Source organism: Pleurodeles waltl, chromosome 5, assembly GCF_031143425.1.
Source record: "Pleurodeles waltl isolate 20211129_DDA chromosome 5, aPleWal1.hap1.20221129, whole genome shotgun sequence".
In the NCBI taxonomy this organism is placed as follows: domain Eukaryota; kingdom Metazoa; phylum Chordata; class Amphibia; order Caudata; family Salamandridae; genus Pleurodeles; species Pleurodeles waltl.
This window is the reverse complement of record NC_090444.1, coordinates 897,472,348-897,480,803: the sequence shown is the minus strand read 5'-3', so window position 1 is coordinate 897,480,803 and position 8,456 is coordinate 897,472,348. Positions and strand designations below refer to the sequence as shown.

General features: G+C 40.0%; 1 long non-coding RNA gene across 1 annotated transcript; it reads left to right on the top strand.

Moving 5' to 3' along the window:
* Nucleotides 1–352: 352 nt before the first annotated feature.
* LOC138297334 (uncharacterized) lies at nt 353–5,353 on the top strand. Its single transcript, XR_011204034.1, has 3 exons — nt 353–615; nt 1,340–1,384; nt 4,504–5,353. It is a non-coding gene; the product is annotated as an uncharacterized lncRNA (long non-coding RNA).
* Nucleotides 5,354–8,456: the final 3,103 nt, after the last annotated feature.

Here is an 8,456-nt window from a genome sequence, read left to right as displayed (position 1 = left end):
GCAAATGTAGAATTGCTACTTCTAGGCACTTACTCTAGGAAGAGCAGTGAAAACCTGAGATATTTTAACTTTATTGACTACGTTGAATACACTTGGGGACAATGGGGAGAAATTCTTGAATGTTGTGATCTTAAGAGACTTGGCTCCCAAGGTAGCATTTTTCTAAACATTTCTTTAAATGTTGCTTTTTTGAACCTTGTGACTTAACATAGTGCAAATACTCTGAGCCTGTTTCTGAATTGCATTCTGTAGTGCATTAAGTAGTACTCGAGTATAGCGATTTGCTTAATACAAAATGCAGTCCACAACCCTACAGGTTAAAATCTCCACTTCCAGCTCTTATATTTTCTAAGGGAGATCCACACACATATGTGAGACATAGGCTATATCTTCATTGCTAAGCTTCCCAGATAGTTCCCAAAGTATCAGAGACCATGTTTTCTATTGTCCAGATAGTCCATTTTGGCTTTATTCTAATTCTGTCTTTATTCTAATAGGAATTAATACTTGTAGTTTTTTCCCATGGCATCTCCCTACCAGGTCTAGTTTTCTTCACCTTCTGTTCTCAGCTTTGGAGTGTCAGAGCCCCAGGCACAACCCTCAAGATAAAAACAGGTGAGTATTAGTCTGGACAAGAAGATAATAATCTCTTACCATGTTCCTTTCTTAGAACTGTCCTTCCCTTTTCTTAGAGAAAGTCAGAGTTTATTTTCTCTGTCTCAAGGACACTTGCTTCTCAACTTCCAAGTTTTGATCCTGTTTCCCAAATTTGAGTTGAACTAGGCACTCCCCTGAAGAACACTACGCCTTTAAAAGAGGGCTTTCCTGAAGTGTTTCTAACCGATATCTCCTTGCAGCCTGCTTAACCCTTTTCCTTCTTAAATCAAGCTTTTCTGAGGATCTGTTCCCAATTCCCACAGCCACTGTCACCAACATGTTTCTGAATCCTTTCCCAGACACCCACCTGGTTAGCCACAGTTCTCCTTGGAACCCTAGCAGGAACAAAAGCCTTCGGTGGGCAGCTGGTTGGAGTCTGCATTCCTCACATGCGCTTGTCTCCTCAACCGTCCTTACCTCCTCTGCCTACTAATGCTCCCGGAGCACAGATTCCTTCCTTGTCTTTGTAGGCTGAAGTCCTGGCATCGATGGTTTCTTCACAAAGTCCTTCTCCTGTTCCATATCCTCTCCCGAGTTGGCATTCTCCTTCCCGAAAAGCAATTGGAAGAGTCTCCCTTTTATTTACATTTTTTCCTCTACTTAAGTATGTCCTTAGTTTCTCCATCCCTTGTTCCCTGTCTCCCTTCTCCTTCTAATCATTTCTCTTCATTTTGCTTTTCAGGGACCTATTGCAGCTGCCCTGGACCTCATGAGTGCATTTTTTCAGGTCAGTGTCCTTGCCCTCCCTCCCCACACAACGTGTACATTTACTACTTTGTAGTAAATATGAGAGGGACAGAAGGGGTGGCTGGAAAATAGGAAATATCTACTATTAAATGACAGGGGTCTAAGGAGGAATAAGAAGGAGTATATAGCTAGCTAAAGAGGGGTTTAGGGAAGCACAGACACACACCCACAAAAGTGTAAGCCCATTGCTATTCACAAACTGCTCTTCTAAAGTTACTACAGCTGACAGAGACCAAAAACAACACTAAATGTACTCCAGCTCGGACCTGGAATAAGGTCAGCACCACACATGACCGACCACAGCACCACCCACCTATAATAAATAATAATGGAGGCAGAGACCTAAAATAGAACACCATAAGGAATAATGTCAAAAGAAATTAATTATGTCCACATTTTAAAATATATGTATACATATGATACGTATATATGAATGTGTGTATATATGGGTGTGTTATTTCTTTTATGGTAATGTATTTTATTAAACAGTAAATGTAACTTTATTTTTTAAATATTACATTTATATAAATCGATTCTGAACAGAATGTTTTGCAATTTAAATACATAATAAATAAATATAAACATTTTAATTCAGATGGGATTTTTGGAATAAACTTTGAAAGCATAATTTTAATTATTTGAAATAATGAAATATTTAATTTAAAATTAAGTTAATTGCGCTGGAGCATCATTTTTTAGTTTGTTCTACATTGAAATAAAATAAACATAAGTCATTTATATTAATATTTAAAAAAAATTGTTAGACTTTTTTTAAGTTTAATACACTTTTTAAATTTTCAATATACTTTACTATAAAGGAGTTGTCTACCCCAGAGAAGGAGAACTGCATCTACGTGTGAAAAGTTACTAGTAGTAAATGTAGACTTGTAAATGTGGTTCCATTCCCCGTTTCAAGTGATGGAGACATGTAAGTCTGTACTTTGTGTTAAAATTACAATCGAAAATGGTGAACAGCCAATAGCAGAGCATTTACTACAAAGTTTTAGAGTATGTTTACACATGTGGATTTTCTCACGTGTAAAATTTACATTTGTGAATAGGCCCTTCTGAGTCATAAATGCACATTGTAGCGTAATGCTTCATTAGTTTAATACAGTGTTCCCCATTGCTATTAGTACAAAATGTGATTTCATATGCCACATCTATATGGTCCTAAATGTTGTACTGCCAGATTATGGTTTCTTCTATTTTCCAATCATTATTGTTTAAACAATTTAATTCACCCACTTAAAATAACTTGTTATGACCGTAGCAAAAGTGCACTTTGAAGTGGGTATATTTGTTCTTAGTAAATTGTCTAGTTTTCAAATTATAAGATAAAAATCCCACTGTATATGTACATCTTGAGAAGCAAATTCATGCTGTCTACCAGAGATAGAATACATGGAGGTGTTGCAGTAGTTGTGGATTATGGTGACTTGTCAATGCAAAATAATCTGTTGATATATGTACTGGATTTTATCCCTTATGCATGTTCAGTTTGAAATTTTAAATATGCTGGACTTATTATTCTATTACTTTTGCATGTTCTCTTATCATCCCATTTATTTTTCCTGTATCCAATGTGATATGTCTTCCAGCCTTGACAAAGTTGTACTAAATTAAGAATCAAATACATTTATATTTTTAAATGAGTAGTGCATGCGAAGATGTTTCAAAGTAGGCACACTTGCCCCAACCAGAATACAAATTACTAGTTACATAAATGAATGTGCTGTTGAGGTAAATGTGGTGCTCATAAGGAAAGTACACTTTCAGCTGTCTTGATCAATTGTAGGTAAAGAAATGGGTATTAGGATGTAGAACAGTATGTGCTTTTGCATGCTGGTCCTGCACGACATGCTTATCTGACTTTCCTGAACATGCGTGTCTTCAGAACAAGAAGAGGTACATCAATGGGAGGTTCCAGCTAAACAAAATAATGTCCCACAGGGACACACTACTGTAGAAGTAAATCTGAGCATCACTGCATGTCTTATGGAGTAACAGGTCTCTCACCAGATGTGCACATGGAGGCAGCATCTATGAGTTCCTCGTGGATCATATATGGTACTGTAACTTAAATGTCAATAGTGAACAAAGGTCAAAATCTTCTCTTCTTTTTATATACTAATATGTCACTTCTAAGTAAGCCTTACTGCCCATAAGGTAGGAAGCATGGTGTTTAAAAGTAGGACATGTAAATGTTTAATGTTAAATATGTGTCCTTTAAGTGAATAGACCCTAAAATATATTTTTGCTGTTGCAAGGATGGTTGTTCCATAAGAAAATACGGGGTTATATCAGTACCTTCAATAATGCTAATTTGTGTTGGAAAGCAGCTAGAATATAATTCAGGGACTCTTTATAAAAGTTATTTCAGATCCAATTTAATGGGAAATTGATTTTTGAAATAACTATTATGGAAAAGTCTCTTTTAGAAGGTTACCTTTCTCTGCCTGAAGCCTCTTAAAGTGATGCCCCATTGCATTTTTTCTCACACTTCTGCCAGCCAGTAATTAGCATTGAAACAGGTGTGAACAAGGTGTGACCTTGCTCCCAGAAGAGGGACAAAAGGCCTTGGGTGTGGGAATGTTGTTAGCCCCTTGACAGGATAGTTTATGAACTGGACCTAAGAACTTTATTAACTTCAAAGAGGCCTTCCCTGACACAAGCAGATGTAACAAATATCCCTGCACACTTCTTTTGATCCCACAGCCCGACCCCACCCCTAATCATAGTGAAACCTGGGGCAGATGACAAAACAATTAATGTGTATCCACTGTCTGGCTGCTAATGAACTCAGCTTTTGTTCTACCAGCCTTCTGTCTCTTAAGTTGTTTTGGGTCCAAGACCTCTCTCAAACTTGATGTTAGTGTTAGATGTGAGAGGATACTAGGATTTCCAAAGTACACTCCTCACACACACATCAGCCAGCTGTCACAGCCCAAGTTTAGTGTGACCGAAGACTTTCAACACATTGAAAATGCCCAAAGTGGGTAGGATTAGCCCCTTGAACCTTAACCCCATTGGTTCGGATGTTCACAGGTATTATTCCCACCCACTAGCTCATGCTTGCCATAAATGTGTCATCTCCAGGCACCCACTTCAGAATACTTACGGACCTGTTTATGATCAGAAGTGGACTAAACATGCTGTCGGAGACCTGAAAAAGGCCAACAAGACTGGACGTGCTCTTCCAATTCTACCCACGGTAAAGAAGAGAATTCAAAGGGTCTGAAACTTGACCTCCTGTTAAAGCTGCAGGGACACAAACTACAAGAGGCATTTACCTGCAACTGCCCATCTGACCAGTGGCACCTGAACTCTGGCTGGACCATTCTGTTGGCCTCTGTCTGCCATCCACCACCTCTAAGAGCCTCTCCAGACCGCAGGAGATCATGAAAGGCTTTAGAAGTGTACTCCTCTGGTGGATTAGGACTTACTGGACTAAAATCAGAAGGTAAAATCTTTGACCAGGATGAACCTTGTTTGCTTATCAGACCTGCACTTCATCACGTGCAGCAGTAAATTGTGCCTAGATCCTTTTAAGTACTTTGTCCTGTCTGAACACACAGCACCTTGACAGCTTGTGAGATAGATTTTGCATGCCAGGTGCCACAGTCAACTGTTATTTGATGCAATGTCATCTATAAGTATACATGTGTTGTTATACTATTGCTGTTGCACCTGCCTGTGCCTACTATTGGACATGGTTTTGAGAAAACTAAAGAAAGATTAAAACAAACTGTGCCTTGGTCCTGTTCTACAGTGAGAAGATCATTGATACCTTTTACTTTAAAAGTTAATATCTCCAGTTCCCCTTATTGGATTTTTGTGATTTTGGTGTCATTTAATTTGTTACATTGCATTTTCAATACATTTTGGGATTTTTATTGTTTGACATTTTGACTTTCTTACCGTTTTAGTACTGCATACATATTATACACTCTCCCTCTTACTTAAGCCTGTCTGCTCTGTGCCAAAGCTATAGAGGGTTTGAGCTCATGTAAAGTTAGTGACTTCAGACATTTTCTTTAACAAGGACTGTGAATATTACCCGAGGTGGGTACCTACCCTCCTCAGCTAATAACACCATTGCTTACATTGACATTTATCATTTTGAACATATGAAAATTAAAGCCAGAAATTTTTGTGCAAATGTATATTTCTTTCAATAGTATTTTAACTCCTTGCATTGATATCTCTATGTGTGCCATTCCAGTCAACGAGATTCATAATTCCTTATTTGTTATTCTGAAGGAAGTATGTACAAAACGATAATAGCTTTTCCTCTTTCACCATATAAGTTAACTTCATGCTATACTAGTGACTGTAGAAAGGCTAAAACTGCCCTGTTTAATGCCCTCTGCTATTATAGAAGCAAAAGCTAACTTTTAAATGTCAGTGAAAATAAATTGAGATGAAGTCAATTAGGTGGACCTCCTTGAAGCCATTAAAAGGACTGATAATATAGCTTTTTTGGCATGTTATGACACATGGGAGTCGGAATGGCAGTACTGCCACAGAATATAATATACATCCCAAAGTTTGGGTAAAATATTGTGCATATTTATACCTTAACTGAGTGGGTGAAGTTACCTTAGTTCATAGTGACCCAGCATCCCTCCCTTCGGTCAGTTTGAACCCAGCAAATGGCATTCCTTTATTCATTGGCTGATACACTGAAAGCAATAAGGCTGTAAAACCAGGGAAGGCTCTGGGTCCACACAAAATTTCAGGAGATCTTTATCGATCAGAGTTGTAAGTCTAGGGCCCAAATATAAATGTATTATCCGATAAAATAATTTCTGGAGCAAATATCCCTGAGTCCTGGTATGGGATGGTAAATTATACCTTTCTTAAGAAAGGTGTGAGAAGTGCACCTACAAACTGTAGAACAATTAGTTTAATAAATAATCTGCAAAAAATATTTGCCAGACAGCTACTTGATAAGCTGCTTGCCCTAATTTTTGGGAGTATTCCAAACTTATAAAGGTGCCTTTGTATGTGGCATTTGTTGATTTGAGGGCTGGCTTAAATCTTGTTCCCAGACTTTGGGACACCTCAAGTCAATGGGAATTATAGTAAATATCTTTGATATCATAATTAGTCTCCATGAGCACATTAATGCCCAAGTGCATTGGGGCATGCATAGACATTTAATTGATCGTATCCCTGTAGATCTTCCGTGGTGTAAGACAGAGGTGCGTCCTTGCCTCAACCCTATTTTCTCTTTACAGCAATGAACCTATAAACATTTTAAACAACTAGTCCATTATGCTCCTAAATTGGATGGCAAGCCTGTACCTGCACTTTTGTTTGTAAATAATAATCTTGTCCTATCACGTTCCTCCATAGGTTAACATAATTGACTTAATAAATGTACTGACTTCTGTGCTCTGAAGGGTTTGGAGATTCATGTCAACAAACCTAAATATATGACCTTAGGGGCACAAAAGTAATTTAGGAAGGGAGTGAGGATGGGTGGACAACCATTGGACAGGGTTGATATATTTGATTGTTTAGGGAATATGAATGATAACTCATTTCTGTGGAGTGCCCAAGTGCAGAAGAGAAGATCACTGTTGCTCCATGGAGCATCGGTTTATAGGAAAATGTATAGAGCAACAACCTCTCTGTACCGATCACCAACTAGTGAGGTATACAGAGCCAAGGCACACACAGCTGCATTCTTTAATGCAGAATTATGTGGTATGGCCAATACAACTGACCTCTCCCAGGGTGAGACTAGTTTTGTAAGATCGTTATTGAATTTACCCCAAGGTACTCATCTATCCCATTGTATTTCGAAATTGACCCAAACAGGATAGGCAATTTGGCAGTCCTTAGCCCCCAACTCTTCTGGGTTCGACTATGGTCCACACCCAAGCTATCCTACTGTAAGGGAGGGTTTGAAGAAATCCTGATCATAGGCAAGGACCTTTATGTTGCTGTGGCTTGCCCATGTAAAATCTTGGATAAATGTTTTGGGTCTGGAAACATTCTGGGTGGGGTGGATTGATTGGAGTACGTTGGATTGGATTGGGGTGGGTGGGGTGGATTAGATTGGATTGGAGTTGGGTGGTGTGGACTGGACAGGAGTGGGGTGGTCTGGACAGGAGTGAGGGGGATTGTATGGAAGAGGGTTGGATTGGGTGGGATGGGCTGTATTGGAGTGGAGTGGTGTGGGCTGGATAGATTGGATTGGAGTAGGGTGGGGGAGGGGAGCGGAGCGGAGTGAATTGGGGTGGACTGGATTGAGGTACAGTCTGGTGGATTGGAGGAGATTGGATTAAAGTGAGGTGGACTGGAGTGGGGTTGGGTGGATTAGAATGGGATGGGGTGGATTGGGTTGGGTTGGATTGGGGTGCTGTGGGGTGGATTAGTGTGGGGTACATTGAAGTGGGCTAGATTGGAGTGCGGTGGACTGAATTCGAGGTGGGGTGGATTGGAATGAGGTGCATTGGATTGAGTGAAGTTAGTTGGGTAGGAGTGAGGTGGACTGGAGTTAGATGGGGTGGAATGGAGTGGGGTTTAATGGAGTAGGGAGGGGAGGATTGGATTAAAGTGAGGTGGGTAGACATGAGGATAGTGGATTAGATTGCAGTGGGTGGATTGGATTGCATTGGGTGGATTGGAATTGAGTGGGGTAGATTGGGTGGGATGGGTCAGGTGGATTGTATTGGGCAGGGTGGATTGGACTGACGTTGGGTGGTTTGGATTGGAGTGGGTGGATTGGAGGAGTGGGGTGGAATGGAATGGATAGGAGTGGAGTGGGATGTATTGGTATGGGGTTGATTGCTGTGGGGTGGACTGGATTGGTTTGAAGTTGATTTGATTGGATTGAGGTGGATTGGAATGGGATGAGGTGGATTGGATTGTGGTGGGGTGGGTTGCAGGCAGGCGGGTTGGATTCGAGTGGAGTAGTTTTCTTGAATGGGATGGATTTTTGAAGTGTGATGGATTGGAGTGGAGTGGATTTGATTGGGGTGGAATTGGATTGGGGTGGAATTGGATTGGGGTGGGTTGGAGTGAAGTGGACTGAATTT